Raw genomic sequence first — 16,916 nt, 5'->3', positions numbered from 1 at the left:
TGATAAAATTTCCTAAGTATTAGAAGCAAAATCCGTGCCATAGCTGAGATTTGAACCTTTAGTTTCTTAGTTTGTTTATGCAGTCCCTGAAGTTAATGTAGTGTCATAACTGGGATGTTCTGGGTTATGACACCGTGTAATCTTGTACAGCCGTACCTCGTTTTATTGCGCTTCGTAGATGTTGCTTTTTTTTTACAATTTGAAGTTTGGTGGCAACCCTGCGTCTAGCAAGATTATCGGCGCTATTTTTCCAACAGCGTGTGCTCACTTCGTGCCTCTGTGTCACTTTTTGGTAATTCTCGCAATATTTCAAACGTTTTCGTTATCATTGTATCTGTTATCGTGATCTTTGACTTTCTTTTTATTGCTAGTGGGGTGGGACTAACTCCCTTGTACTGCGGCCACTTCTGGCCTATTGTACCAGCCCCAGATGATAGGTGAGGGTGATTGTGGAGCAATTGGTGGAATGAAGATTGGCAGGGGAAACCGAAGTACTTGCTGAAAACCTGCCCCAGCGCCACTTTGTCTACCACAAATCCCACTTGACCAGACCCGGGATCGAACCAGGGCCGCCGCGGTGGGAAGCCAGCGAATAACCGCTTGAGCTATGGCACGGCCCGATCTTTGACGTTACTATTGTAAATGTTTTGGGGCGCCACCAATCGCGCCCATATAAGACGACGAGCTTAATTGATAAATGTTGTGTGTGACCTAACTGCTCCACCGACCGGCCGTTCCCCCGTCTTTCCCTGTCTTCATGCCTCCCTATTCCCTGAGACATATTGAAGTTAGGCCAATTAATACCATACAATGGCATCTAAGTCTTCAAATGAAAGAAAGCAATAACATATTTTAAATTAAGGTATGTACATTGTTTCGAGACATAATGCTATTGCACACTTGATTTTTTTTCTGTGGCGCTACAGCCCCAATTTGGGCCTAGGCCTACCTCCATGAAACTCTCCGTTTCACTTCGGTTTACTAGATCTTACACATTCGGTAGGACTCCTTGGGCGAGTGATCAGCTCGTCGCAAGGCCTCTACCTGTAGACAAACACAGAAAAACGCACACAAACATCCATGCCCTGAGTGAGATTCGAACCCACGATCCCGGCTTCTGAGCGAGCGAAGACAGTGCATGCCCTAGACCGCTCGGCTACCGTGACCGGCATTGCACACTTGATAGACTAGAGTATATTGTAAATATAACCTCTATATGCATGCCAAACCAAATGATTCGTGTTTCTCTCTGTATTGTGGGGATCTCGAACCGTGGATCTCATCCGTGGGGCACGCATTAGCGTAGTTGGTTGAGGCACTATGCTAAAAGCCGGAAGGTCGCAGGATCGAATCCCGATGAGGTGTTTTTTTTTCAATATTCCTTCCAGCCCCCTATGGCCCTGGGGTGGACTCAGCCTCTACCAGAAATGAGTACCAGGAATCTTCCTGGAATGTTCTTCGGGAGAAATGGCGGCCGGCGCGTAAGGCTGACAGACTCACCGCCATCTTTGTGCCGATTGTCTACAAAATGTGGGACCCTCAACGTCTCACTCCCCTATGGGTCTCCACGGCCTGTTACAGGGATACCTTTACTTTTTGCTTTTTACTTACTGTGTCTCATCCAGCCTCGTGCCTCCTTTGACTTGCGTTTGCCTTCTTCCATTCTCTCCTGATGACTCCCGGAGCTGTATATTCTGTACATCGAATCACCTTATGTGTTATACCCGTATTTCTGCTGGACTCCATTTAACTCACTGCTAATACAAGTGACAATCAGTATGAAAGAACAGTTAAACTAATTCGTCAAATACATTTCAGTCCTGTCAGCAGGTAATTCTCTGGACTTTTGTCTAAGAGATAACCAGTTCGAATCTTGTTCTTATGCAGCTGTTGTCAGTCTTACTAATGTTTTGATGATAGCGTGGCTTTTTCCTCATTGTCACACATCGTTTCTTCTTTCGTTTTTATGGAGCTAGGGTAGCTTAAATACTGTAGGGGTTGGTTAGGGGCTGGAGGCCGGGGATCGGTTTCCGGTAGGGGCAAGAGATTTTTCTCTTCTCCACAGCGTCCAGACAGGCTACAGGGCCCACTCAGCCTCCTTTCTGAGAAATACCGGGCGCTCCTTCACGGGGATAAAGCGGGGTGGGCGTGAAGCTGACCACTGACCTCAATCAAGTGCTGAGGTCAAGAATGGTGGAGTTATACGTCTACTCTTATATACGTCTTCATGGCGTGATGCTTAATTAATTAAGCACAGTGACGACTTTAACTTTTATTAGTTCACTGTTCGTAGAACATGTTTCGGCCTTATAAGGCCATCCTCTGGTGCATTTTATGTGTCAGCTGCTTTAGTGCCTCAATTCCCTACTGAGGACATCACCAATTAATTATTTATAATTGTCTTTATACTCGTTATATTGACACACATAAAGACAATTATGATTACATTAATACGTACACAACAGGATGCAAGCACTGCCGATCACAGTGGCCGTACGGTCTAAGGCACGAACTGTCTTCACTCGCTCAAATAGTGGGATAGTAGGTTCGAACCCCACTCAGGCATGGATGTCTGTGTGCGTTTATTCTGTGTTTGTGTTGTTCTGTGTGTAGGCAGCGGCCTTGCGAGAGGCTGATCCCCAGTCCATGGAGTCCTACTGACTGTGCATAGGATTAAGAAACTGAAATAGTGGACAAGGTCCAACAAAAGGGCTGTAGGGCCATAGATGGATAGATAGATAGATAGATAGATAGATAGATAGATAGATAGATAGATAGATAGATAGATAGATAGATAGATAGATAGATAGGATGGAAGCAATGAATATCAATTAACTAAATTGAAATTAAATTAAATGTTAAAATACTTTTAATTGACTTCGGTAACAATTTAAGTGTTTCATTTTTTTTTCACCTTTTGAAGACGAATACTTTGAGGCACATATTTCTGTACATATCCGGTATAGTTTTATTGTTGGTGTTCCTTGTGTATTGATGTTCTGCCGGTAGTTGGAACTGTCCCCTGTTTTGCAGATTTTTAATGCAGCTTCGCTGTCAGTATGGTATCTGAGCTTGTTGAGTGCCTTATAAGGCCGAAACATGTTGTAGAAATAGTGAATGGAAATGTGACAGTGTGGCAGCAGTCAGCTTCTATTGAAACACTTTTCCATATGCTCTTGTTATTACAGCAAACCTGTATGGTGTTCTTCTTCATGAAAATCAAAATGGCCTTACAACTTTTTGTGAAAACTTCTCGCATGTAACGTAATGAAAATCCATCCAGCGATTCTCGATTTCACACATACGGACGGACGGACAGAAAAAGAAGCAGATATGGTCTTCCATTGTGCGTTCATTTCACGCGCTTCTCGCAAACACCATGCAAAAATTTGCCAGTAAGTACCTGAATACCTTTCCCTTACAATAAAGTGGCCATGACGTGAAATTAATTACTCACTTCCTTCTGTTGCTGAGATTAAGAACGCATGGCGCTCTTCCTCCACTCCCTGTACACCTTCATGGCATGGCTCTTAATTAAGCACAGAAGTAAGTTTACTTTTTTTTTTTTCCTTGGCACTACACCCCAGCTAGGCCTACCTCCATGAACTTCTCCGTTCACTTCGGTTTTTCTAGATCTTACACATTCAGTAGGACTCCTTGGGTGGGTGATCAGCTCATCGCAAGGCGTCTACCTGTACACAAACACAGAAAAACGCACACATACAAACTCAACATCCATGTCTTGAGTGGGATTCGAACCCACGATCCCGGTTTCCAAGCGAGCGAAGACAGTACATGCCTTAGACCTCTCGGCTACCGTGACCGACCAAGTTTACTTTTACCGACGAATTTTCTTCTTTTCATTTTGAAATGTAGGCCCTATTAAGTAAGTATAGCTATTTCTCTGTTATTGCTATCATCAGTAACAAACTCCTACCGCTGGGACATGTTCTGAACCTTTCCAACAACTTCGCCACAACTTACGTCTCTGCAATTAATCGTGATGTTATTGTGATGTAGGAACGGGTGCCGCCGTATGAATATTTCCGAAAATATTAGCCGGGTTCGATCCCGGGTCTGGTCAAGTGGGATTTATGGTGGACAAAATGGCGCTGAGGCAGGTTTTCTCCGAGTACTTCGGTTTCCTCTGCCAATCTTCATTCCACAAAATTCTCCATCATCATAATCACCCTGGGCAGGCTACAATAGGCCAATCAGTGGCCGCTGTGTCGAGTGGACCCAGATGGAATCCACCCATCACTAAGCGAATTAAAAAAAATTTACGCACTTTAAGACCTGTTACAACTAAGAAGCAATAATTTGCATGTGAAACCACAAAGGAAGGAACATAACAAGTTACCAAGTGGCAGAGCTTTTTGGAAAAATCTCCCTCTGCTTCAAATGGCTTCAAAGTAACTTGTCTTTTCCCCCTGAACCCAAACGTAATTCTGGACCACTTTCTTTCATTGCATACAATTCAGTGACATCCACATAAAATAAGTCCAGAGATCCAGAACCATTTCCTTCATCAGCCATTGATTGAATTAGTATATTATTATCATCATCATTATCAGTGCGGTGAGACTGAGCCCACTTGGTACTGCGGCCACTACGGGCCTGTTGTACCAGCAACAGATGACAGATGATGGTGATTGTGGAGTAATTGGTGGAATGAAGATTAGCAGAGGAAACCGAAGTACTCAGAGAAAACCTGCCCAGTGCTACTTTGTCCACTATAAATCCCATATTACCTGACATGGGCTCGATCCCGGACCGCCGTGGTGGGAACCGTCTGAGCTATGGCACGGCTCTGAATCGATACATACAAACCATTAGAAACACCTCGAAATCACTTTGGTCCATAAGATTCGTATGTCGTTCAACAAGAGGCTTAGACAAAGTCCAACCCTCTAATATCTCAGGAACATATTGTGACATTACGCCTGAAATCCGGAATAGTCCGCTGGTAGACAACGGCTCGCTAACGCGTTCTATGGAGATGCAGATTCATAGAAACCGACTTGTCGCGGAACGTGTTTTCCTTGTCAGAGGAATCAGCAAACGATTTCCATGGATGCGCTCCAGACTGTGTAAGGAGCCGTAGAGAGGAGAACAATTCATGATTGTCCTTGCCGAGATGTGATAAGCGGACAGTTTGAAACAACGAGTTTTTTTATGTTCGCGAATCCCAAAGGACTCTGACCGAGGAAAACTGCGCTGGCAAGGACCAGCAGCATACCCGTCCTCTCGTCAGAGAGAGCGCCCCACAATAACAAAGCTGTAACTGTCAAACTAATAAATATTTGGTCATGAACCCCAGATAAAACTCGACACTAGGACTTACTGACTGACTGACCGTCAGTCGCAATGTGACTTTGATTTTGACTTTGAACGATTCATTTGTGAGGGAGTCATTCTTAAGACAGTAGTCGTTCAAACCAGTCACAGTGGAAGAGAAGACATTCGTAGTCCAGTAAGAAATGGAGCGAGTCTTAAGAAGCATTTGATTGTGAACTGTTATAATTTATTTTAGGTGTAATGAAGTGCCAGTAAATCCAATCATCCAATCCAGAACCCGTTAAATTCGTCACGCAAACGCCTCATACGTGACAACATCAACAGACGAAAGGCAGCTGATGAGAAGAACAGAATGAGAAATATATCAGGAGCAACGAAACCACAGATGAATGCTGAACGAAGAAAGACCTCCGAGGAAAGTTCAGAACAGGAAAACAATATTGTCACGTATCCTGGTAACGCGACGAGAAACTGATGGGTTCCGGATTAGACGAAGCTGTTTACTGGATAAGTTGTTTACAACTGCAGTCACTCTCAAATAGCGTCTTCCAGACGATGCCACCTGACTTGTCTGTCGTCTTCTGGTTCTTAGCAGAGCTGATTTCTTCTGCTCTCAGCTCTGCTCATTTCGCCTCTGTTCTGAACTCACGCTGCTGTTCTCCCCTGTTCTTTTTGGTCACTTATATTCTACAATCGGACGGCCTAGGAGACACCTTGCTCAAGGGTTCCGTTTCGTGTGGTCGATGCACCGGTAGTTAGTGTATTCGTTACCGCGGGAACTGCACTAATCCTGGTTTTCATTTGCGTGGTAACGGTCTGTTATGTATGCGTTGTCTCGGAAACGTGCATGAATGATGCGTAGCGAAATTGATAATTCCTTGTCTGACTCCACCATTCTGGCTTTTAGACAGTGTATACCGAGCATTGCTCAACAATGGTCTGTTCTAGCTTGTTGTCCCGGCAACGTTTCTTTTAAGAAGCCATTGTCTAGTAATGGACACCCGCTCTGTTAAGATATTCCTGCTTTTAGGCGGCACGCCACAATATTTACGACGGCAACATTTGATGTGAGTGTTGAGAAAACTATTCCAAGACAACATCAAAATGTGACTGGATTCAGTAAGGAAAATGCAAAAATGGTTGCATGAATCCCGGACCATGTATGGGCTGTTCTGTGAGTCATGTGGAAGGTATGAGAAGAGAAAAAGAGGCACAGTGAAGAGTCCTGTTGCGACACTTCCCCCACACCTCAGGGAAAGATGCTGAAACTGTAGTCCTTTATTTGGTTTGGGCTTCTGATCACATTTATTTAGTTTCAAGTCCTGGAGATTTATGGACATGTTTCTAAAAACCGTGCCCTCTCTCCCCCATTCACCCTATATTTCGAAATGATAGGGCGGTAGCCTGTTAGAGACTCAATTGACTATCTCGTATTCCGAGGCAAATTCTGGGATAGTACCTTTAATTAGGCCGCAGCTGCTTCCTCAATCGTCCTGCCATCTTACACATGTACGTAGCCACCATATTGTTGGTGCATAAGTATTGCCAATTTTACAAGAAACAAACAAAAACTCTGTGGTTTTAGTCCGCAAGCGAACTATACCGACCGAACGACCGCCGCTTGTCGGCGAAGTTAGTGCGAACTTTAGCGGATAGAGGGTGTCGCGTGTTCAGCGCAACGAATCCCCGCGGCCGTTAATTTCGGTTTTCTAGACCGGAGTCGCTATTTCCTTGAAACAGCTCCTCAATTATCCTCACGAGGCTGAGTGGGCCCCGTTCCAGTCGCATTACTTCTCAAAAAATCTGGTAGCGCCGGGAATCGAACCCGGACCTCTGGATCTGTAGCCAGGAACTCTGGCGACTAGATCACAGAGGCTGTCGCCGTTTTTACAGCAACTTTAAAAAAGTTACAGAGACTAACCCAGCCTGGCCAAAAGTCTAAAAAAAAAAACGAACTTTGCTAAGTCAGATCACACTAGGATCGGGTTTCTCTTCATGAGATTTATTCATTTGGGTTTATAATAACATTATTAGTCCACTTTCTATTGGTCGCAAGCAGCAAACAAATAAAAGTTTTTTATTTAAAATATATGAGAAGCCTTCAACTTTTGTCGGCGAATGAGGAATCCAACTGGCGGAAACTGCCTTTACGTTTTATAGTCTTGTCTATCAGCCTCTTGTAAAGGAAACTCCCGAGCCAATGCTTCAGCTGACATGGCCGGAACTATTCAGAAATTTGGGATAAATGTGATCGTAAAACAGAATTGATGCTATTGTATGAATCCCAGAGGACGTCAAACCGTATGAAGAGACAAATTGTAGTTTCAAATGTAGCGCAATATTAAAAGTTTGATATTCCATTTAAACGGAGTAACTTCACGACATTTGAAATCTCATGAGGTTATATTCAGGTCTATATGCACCTCCAGTCTAGAAAGAAAACATATTACAGTTTGCATAGTTTTACGATTTTCTGGAAGTTTTATTTTAGATAAATTCCATGTTCATGGCCGACAACCGGAAATCCCATGGAATGAAGCCAGTATTTCCACTATCTGTCTTTACATATCTGGGCTATGATACAAAAACACGATGTAACTACAGTTCTAAGTTACGAGTTCATAGTTGACATGTGTTCTATAGTTTGAAGTACAATTTTAGAAAACTTCTAAAAAACCTACAAAATATACGTAATACAAAGTAATGTGGGGCACGCCGTAGCATAGTTGATTGGGGCACTATGCTATAAATTGGAAGGTCGTGATTTCGACTGCCGACGTCATTGAATTTCTTTTTTCGATTGACCTAATCCTTCCAGCAGTACTATGGCCCTGGGATCGACTCAGCCTCTAACAGAAATGAGTACCAAGCATCTTCTTGGGTGGTAAAAGGCGGACGGTGTGTAAGGCTGACAACCTAACCGCCATCTGTGAGCCGATTATCTAGAAAATGTTGGAGCCTCGACGACTCACAACCCTATGGGCCTCCAGGTCCTTTTACAGTGATAGCTTTAGCTTTTACAATATTATATTTAAGCATCCTGTTGCACTCTACACGATAAATGATACACGTAGTAAAGACAAGCAGCGGCACGCACACAGGAAGACTACACAGAATAACACCTGTACAGTGTGGAAACAAGAACTAGCCGCTGCAGCACTTTAGACATAGGGCGAGTAATCCTAACGATTTTAAATTTAAAATTTAAAATTTAGAGAAAATTTTAAAGGATTTTAAAAACATCATAACTAAAGATTTTATAGTGCTACTCAGGAATATCAAATTTGACGTGTGCAATATAATCTACATACCAGACACATATCAACGAGGTAGATGTTGATAATACAAAGAAAGTGACATTGTGTTTTTAAATGTTAAATTTTAGACTGGGTTCAGTGTGGCAGCAACGTTAAGAGTATACACCTGATGATAGCCGATAGAGGCCGAAACATGTAGTGTAGAAAGAACAAGATCAAAGGCATTGATATTGTTTGCACTTGGGACGGAGTTTGTATCATTTACCTTTTACATATAGATTTGGCCATTAAGATAGTTTATCATTTCGACACTGGAAACCTGTGCTTCCCAATTAAAAGTACGACGTCTTATTGCTTAGGCTAACCGGCTCGGTATCAGGAAACTGCTACAATATAGGCCTAGAAATTTATTCTCCATAGAAAGTTGGTTACAAATTGAAATGTTCGCAGATGCTCTAGATGGCAAAGTTGACTGTGTCATGCAGCACAACTGTGGCCGGTAGACCCTAATGAAACAGGAACTCATAAGAACGGCAAAATGTGAGATAAAGAGCTCGTAACACAGTAAAATTGAGGCAATGCTGACTTAAAGATAGGACATAGTGGCCATCATAATTGTACAAATTAAATTAGTCTGCAAATATGTCCAACCAAATACACAGTCAAGCGAGATGGAATCTTTCAAGCTTGATGAAAGTGTGATGCATTTCACAATTATAATGTACACTCTGATTACTTTGTGGCACGTGCTGGAACTTGGAAATTCTACCGCTTCTACCAGTGACATTCAAATGTCCAGCCAGAAAACAGCATAGCTTAATAACATAAGGGTTCCCTTTATCTATCTATCTATTTATCTATCTATCTATCTAATCTATTTATCTATCTATCCATCTAATCTATCTATCTAATCTACCTATTTATGTATCTATCTATCTAATCTATCTATCTATCTGCCTATCTATCTGTCTGTCTGTCTATCTATCCATCCATCTACTGCTCTACAACCCTTTTGTTGGATCTTGGCCTCTTTTTCAGTTTCTTAACCCTTTGCACAGTCGGTAGGACTCCTTTGACGGGGGATCAGCCTCTCGCACGGCCGCTGCCTACACACAGAACAACATAAACACAGAATACACGCAGACAGACATCAATGCCTGAGTGGGATTCAAACCCACGATCCCAGCGTTCGAGCGAAGACAGTTCCTGCTTTAGACGTCGCGGCCTCTGTGGTCGGCTGATTTTGTTTTACCAGCTGCAAATGGACGTCACACTTTGACTGAATTGATGTCTCAGAAGACAAGGTGGAAAGCAAAACATGTGATGCTGGAGTTCTTAGAGTAATTTTCCCCATGAACAAGCAGCATCGGGTGCCTGTGATTCCTAACCATACCTGACAATTTTCCTGGGTAGTAAAGCGCAGCCGGCGCGTAAGGCTGACAACCTTATCGATATTTGTGAGCCTATTGTTATAATTGTTATATTGTTATAATGTGGGACCCTCGACGTCTCACAACCCTATGGGCCTTCACGGCCTGTTATAGGGAGAACTTTACTTTTTACTTTTTTTTAGTTTTTTACCTGCGAATTTGTATTTATTTGTTTATTTATGTATGTGTATAGTTCAGTTCTTCACTGTTCTCCATACCACTTCGCGAACTCCTTCATTTTGTGGATATCGAATGTTACTGGTTCCACAGTCTTACGTGCAACATATTTTTCTACAAAACGTATTAAAAGTTATTCATTTTAAAAGTTTTGCACGTAATAAAATATTTATGTGCAGCAGGATGCTGCAATATAATAGTATATTGATATTGCTTTTCATAATAGGGGCACGCGGTAGCTTAGTTGGTTGAGAGACTATGCTACAAGTCGGAAGGTCGCGGGTTCTATTCCCGATGAGGTCATTGAATTTTTTCAATTTACGTAGTCCTTCCAACCGCACTATGGCTCCGAGGTCGACTCAGCCTCTAACAGAAATGAGTATCAGGAATCTTCCTGGGAAGTAAAGGGCGGCCGGCGCATAAGGCTGACAACCTCACCGCCAACTCTAAGCTGATTGTCTAGAAAAGGTGTGGGCCTCGACGTCTCACAACCATGTGGGCTTTCGTGGCCTGTTAGAGGGAGAGCTTTACCCTTTGCCTTTATTGCTGTTTATGATATAATTCCATTTGTAAACACCTAAACATCATAGATTGCAAGCAGACGTGCTGATGCTTCGAAGAGACGCGTAAAAGAATCAAGGATTAAAAAGAAGTTTAAGAGAAGTCGGCATTGCGGGTTGCGTTTTGTTAGGCCTAAATATTTTTAATTTTAAGCAACTTCATGATCTAAGGACGTCACCACTACGAACAGATGCAAAAACTTGAAAGACAAATCAGCCTTGACACTCCGGCCGTCTTTGCCTGTATGAATTAATCTGAAATATTTCTTCATAATAAATTATTAAGTCATAAAGCGTTTCTTGTCGTGATGGTGAAGAAAGGGAATTCAAATCTGGTCATTTTCATATTGCAAAGAACCGTTGCTTTGATATATAAAATATATGGCTTAAGACTAATTTTGGTAAATAAGTAGTAAAACACAAAAAATATAAGAATATAAAGAACATTTAATTGTTTCGCCCATTGTATAGGAGGCTAGATGGGCCTCAGAGCCGGTTTGGACGTTATAGAGAAGAGAAAAATCTCTTCCCTTTGTCAAGAATCGAACCCCTATTCCTTGATCTTTCAGCCCTTAGTCTAGTCGCTATACCGACTGAGTTATCCCAACTCACTGTAATCATTGCGACTAAACGATATTAGCTGGTCAGCACTGCGCTGAACGAAAACGCAGTTGAACGTGACCAACGCAGAAAATAGTCTGCTGTATGAGGCTAAGTCTATATTTATCCCGTCAATTTATATCGTTTATTTATTAATTAATTAATTTTTTAATTCGCTTAGTGGGGGGTGGAGTCCAACTGGGTGTACTCGGCACGGCGGCCACTGATTGGTCTATTGTAGCCTGCCTCAGGTGATTATGATGATGGAGAATTTAGTGGAATGAAGATTGGCAGGGGAAACCGAAGTACTCGGAGACAGCCCTCCCAAGCGGCCACTTTGTCCACCACAAATCTCACTTGACCATACCCGGCATCGAACCCGGGCCGCCGCGGTGGGAAGCCAGCGACTAACCGCTTGAGCTATGGCGCGGCCTATTGTTTATTTAATGGTTCTCTCAGTAGCCCAGACTGTACGGTACGGCATCGAATGGTAGGATGATTACTGAATGATGAATTCGAAAGCAGGTGGAAAGAAGCAGTGGAGGTCTAAATGGAGGCATAATCCACACATTCTTCTGTAGGAATTAAGGAAAACAGTTGGTGTCCCAGCCAAGATTCGAACTAGGTATCTCTTGAATGCAAGCCAGAAGCATTTCTGGGTGTGCCAATTTGTGCTGATCTTTTTAAAGAGATATATGGCTGCTTAAAACCTATAAATGAATGCTTATGTGCAACAAAATAAATCTGATCTCTCAATTTCACTGCCCACAACGTCCAGATAGGATTATCACATTCTTTTTGCATACGACAAACATCAGATTTCTAGAATATTCGTATGTCGAATTCTGATGGGAAAACACAACTATGTATTGAGTGCGACATTTGCTAGAATGTAAATGCAAATTGTTTGTCATGCTTTCAAAGAAATTTTACGATATAATGGTAGTAGAGATTTAAATGTCAGTAATAAACATTCATCATGATCAACATTTCATGATGTTAAAGACAAATGTACTTATCTTATGTTCGTTTAAGTAAAATTATTCAACATTTACTCTAAACTTCTTTTAAGTATATTATGTAAGAAAATTGGGGAGGCAATGAATTATATTCCCTCGAGCTGCTTAAATGCGTCTGTTTTCGTTTGTGCTATAACCTCCCACTTTGTGCCTTTCAGTGTGGCTTTTATAAATCCGAGTGCATATCTTCATAACCTGACAGGCTTCAGAACACATTATCCTTCGGATTATAGCCATTATGCTACCTGACTATCTGTAAAACCTGTGATTCACGTCCAATATAACGGTCAACACAACCATCTTTCTTGGTGTAAAATATTTTTTGGCACTTTTTTATTAAAATTGCTTCCACATCTTAATAAGAGAATTGGACATCAAGAAATATGTATTGATGGCCACAAAGAAGGTGTATCATATGTTTTGCTGATAACCATTTGTGTAACACAATCACGTGCTAATCACTGAGAATCCGTGTATTTCTTCAAAATTATGAATTCATTTTAGGTCGATAATAAATACACACCAATGGCCATACTGTGTTGAAAACATAAGTTCTTGTCCGATCACCGAAGTTAAGCAACATTGGCGTGGTTAGTATTTGGATGGGTGACCGCTTTGGAACACCACGTGCTGCTGGCACTCCGTTTGCCGGTCACTGTGGCCCCGCGGTCTAAGGCATGAACTGTTTTCTCCCGCTCGAACGCTGGGATGTGTTAGAATCCCGCTTAATGCATTGATGTCTGTGTGCTTTTATTCTCAGTTTGTGTTGTTCTGTGTGTAGGTAGCGGCTTTGCGACGGACTGATCCCCCATCCAAGGAGTCCTACCGACTGTGTTAGGATTAAGAAACTGAAAAAGCAACCACAGCCCAACAAATAGGAACCATAGATAGGCAGACATACACACTTAAGTAACGGTAACTGATGTAGTGTATTTATGAATTCCCTTCCTCATATTTCTCTTCCTCGACGTCCTAGGTTCTCTGGTCTGCGCCTATTCAGAATTAAATAATTCTGAAATTTGAATCTTTTAGACAGTCGGTAGGACTCCGTTGACGGGTGATGAGCTCGTCGCAAGGCCGCTACCTACACAAGACAACACAACACAGAAAAATTGTAGGCATACATCCGTGCCTCGACTGTGAGTCGAACTCACGATCCTAGTCTAAGACGTTGTATGCCTTATATCACGCTGCCGTTATGGTTGGCGTGAATTCCGTTTTGTTGCAAAAAAAGTAGTATCAGTTTGTTGTTGTACGTACTTTCCTATATGTCAGAGACATGCTATACTTTTCTGGAGGGAGGAACCTGATTTTCAGGATAAGTCAGATCTAAATGTTACTGCCGATGATGTGTAGCAATAAGCATGACTGTTATGTCGGACAACGCTTCGGAAATTTGGTCTGTTTTCATCATCAGATGTAAGGGAGGAATAGAAATTTCTCCATATTTGATTCCGTCAATCAGTATTGAAGTCAGGAAATTGTAAGGCTGTTCAGTTTTATCTAGCTTTCTGTTTTCCGGTCGTTTCGTGAAATTCCTTTCGTTTTCTTCATTATGTTGATTGGTGATCGCCTGTTATGACTAGAAATTTTGTTTTTCCCTGTTCCCGGTTCCTTATTGGCGACTCAATTTCCACTTTTTTATGATTATAGTTAGTGTTTGGTGTATTCTAGCCTTACTTGTAGGAGTTTACTTTCCTTATCCTGTAATATCTATCATAATTTTTCCTGGAAATTTTGCATCCTTATCTCTCACTGACGATGTATGACGTTAACACTATGTGTACTCTGCGCATGTACGTATGTTAGCTGGTTGTGGTGATTTGTGGGTATTAGTCTTCATGTGAGAGGATTCAGGATCGTATTCTTGTAATTTCGTTCATAATTCTTTTGATTTGCTTGCTTGTATTCTTATCTCTTGATGGCGCTGTTTGACCCTAACAGAGCATGTACCCTGCACAGCACCACTCTTCATGACTAGAGATTGAGACTGACAGGGCTAATCGACTCGGAAACTTTTCTCCCTTAAACCTGTTGACGGAAACAGATCCAGTTAAAGAAACGTCGTGTTTGAAGGGACTCCGGACGACTATAAATGCTTGAATGATAGTCGTGTTTATTTCTAAAGTGCCATAAAGATGGGTTGTTATTAGCTTCAGCGTGTTCGTCTAAAACTACTGCTTTCATTTGCCTTCACTAGGATTGTGTCGAAGATTTTCGCAGCCTCCAAATAAGTGTCCAATTCTCCTAACTTCATTTTCCAATCTTACAATCAAAGAACACTAACTCTTCAGAGTTAGGTTAAATCAGACGAAAATAGTAAGTCGACATAAATTTATAAATTAAAATAAAAAAGTAAAGGTATCCCTGTAACAGGCCGTGGAGGCCCATATAGTTGTGAGATGTTGAGTTTCCCACATTTTCCAGACAATCGGCTCATAGATCGCGGCAAGGTTGTCAGCCTTACGCGCCGGCCGCCCTTTACCCCCTAGAATATTCCAAGAATATTCCTGGTACTCATTTCATAGAGGGCTGAATAAATTCTCATTGTGTCAGTCCATCCTGGTCACGGTGCCGAACGGTCTAAGGCATGAACTGTCTTCACTCGCTCGGAAGCCGGGATCGTGGGTTCGAATCCCACACTAAGCTTCGATGTTTTGTGTGTGTATGCGTTTGTTCTATGTTTGTGTTGCCCTGTGTTTAGGTAGAGGACTTGCGACGAGCTGATCGCCCGTCCAAGGAGTTCTACCGTCTGTAAAAAAATGAACATTTAAACTGAGAAATCAGCCCTTTGCACCAAAGTTGGAGCGAGAGGAAGAAGACAAAAGTTCATTCAAATGCAGTGTACCTAGACATCGCACATTTCTTAAGTTCAAATTACCGTATTACGCATGTATAGGCCGCACATTTTTTGCCAAAAATTCAAGAGGAAAACTGGGGTGCGGCTTATATTCGAAATATTCGAAATCACACTTTATTAAAAAAATTATATTCCTACTTAGTAATACAGGATGTTCTACTCCTGAAATAATATTTCAAGAAAATTATTTTTTCTATAATTTCTGTCTGAAAATTGTGCTGCGGCCTATACACGCACGCGGCCTATACATGCGTAAATACGTTAACTGAATCGTTAAGGGATAGGATCCGGAGTTACTGCGTTTCCACATGAATTTATTCAAACCACAGGTAAAGTAACCTGACTTTACATTTGTCTTTTTTACTTGTCCTTTCACTATTTTAGTCTCGCAAATCTGACTATGCTGGAAGCCCGTAGCCTGTGCTAGACGTTAAGGAATGGAATATGTTGGCCAGCTAGAAGTTCTGCTCCCAGCATTAAGAGAAGAAACATTTATCTTAGTACATAAAACAAATATCGTGCTGGTTTCATGTCACTTCCCAAACACAAATCGGGCATTTTCTATTGAATTCCCGATTTCCTGCCTTTGTTTAAAAAATCTCTCTTGCATCTGTTTCTGACGTCCCAGTCCATAAATTCAATATTGAACATATCATAAGGCTTTTCTGCTTGAATGTTTATGAATGCTTTAAAACTGTTCGATATTGTCTGTGGGTTGTATGAGAACACAAGCAACTACATTTTGCAGTACGCTTACTTCATCATTGTTTCATAAGTCTTTCATGTATAGCATTTTGACATGCGCTTCGAGAAAAAAAGGAATGATTTCGAAAACCATCAATTAGTTGCATTGTGTCCATCAATCTGAATACTCCTATAAAAGATAGACACTTCTTGACCGTTTTTGATCAGACCTGATTTGGTACACCTAAACTAAACATTGTAAAAGGTAAAAGAATGTGTAGTGTAAAGTTAACGAATTAAGCACTACGCTATGAAGGCGTATGGGGGACTGGATATATAGATCCAAATTTTCTTGACCTCGGCACTAGCTGGAAGTGAATAGTCAGCTTCACGCCCCGGACATTTTAACCCCAGGGAGGAGCCCCCGGTGCCCATTGGATAGGAGGATGGGTGGACCCCAGAGCCGGTCAGGACGACGTGGATAAGAGAAAATTCCTGATCTTACCAGGACTCGAACTCGGAACCCTCCGCCATCCAGCCAATGAACCTTGTAAGGATGTGAAAATAAGCGTCCGTGGCCTAATTTGAGGTCATATCCAGAAATTTCTCAAGAGGTACTGAGGAAAACAAAGTAAATATCAGTAAGTATAAGCTGTTTTCGGCTCGAAATTTGAACTCATCTTTTCTCAGGATCGTCTTCAGTGTTACGCAATATACACGTAGTTTGTTATCGAGCATTTTTATGTTACTAGGATATTTTAAATCTTTCGAATATTCTCTATAAAAGTAATTTCCTCTTACTTGGCAACTGTCTTAAAATTACTGTATGTTCAATGCGTGTCAAATTTAGAAACACAAATATTTACATAACATGGCAGATACCCACGATCAATAAACATACGTCTGTGTGTAAATGTATTCCTGTTGTAAATATTTCTACTAATTTGGGTCCATATGCCAGCTAGGTATGCAGTGAAGTATATGAGTGCTTACTGCGAATAGCTGTGCAGCTTTACCTACTTCACCTTCAG

At 41.7% G+C, this 16,916-nt stretch overlaps 1 protein-coding gene and 1 pseudogene across 10 annotated transcripts in view; both read left to right on the top strand.

The window, feature by feature from the left end:
• LOC111871353 (ubiquitin-like-conjugating enzyme ATG10) overlaps positions 1 to 16,916 on the top strand; it is a 647,673-nt gene that overhangs the window by 483,110 nt on the left and 147,647 nt on the right. The gene's annotated exons all lie outside the window — the stretch shown is intronic.
• On the top strand, positions 12,863 to 12,980 carry LOC111871369 (annotated as a pseudogene).

The sequence above is a fragment of the Cryptotermes secundus genome, unplaced genomic scaffold (genome assembly GCF_002891405.2).
Source record: "Cryptotermes secundus unplaced genomic scaffold, Csec_1.0 scaffold122, whole genome shotgun sequence".
Classification (NCBI taxonomy): Eukaryota; Metazoa; Arthropoda; class Insecta; order Blattodea; family Kalotermitidae; genus Cryptotermes; species Cryptotermes secundus.
Note: the sequence above shows the minus strand (reverse complement) of the source record. Positions and strands in the feature narration are given on the sequence as shown.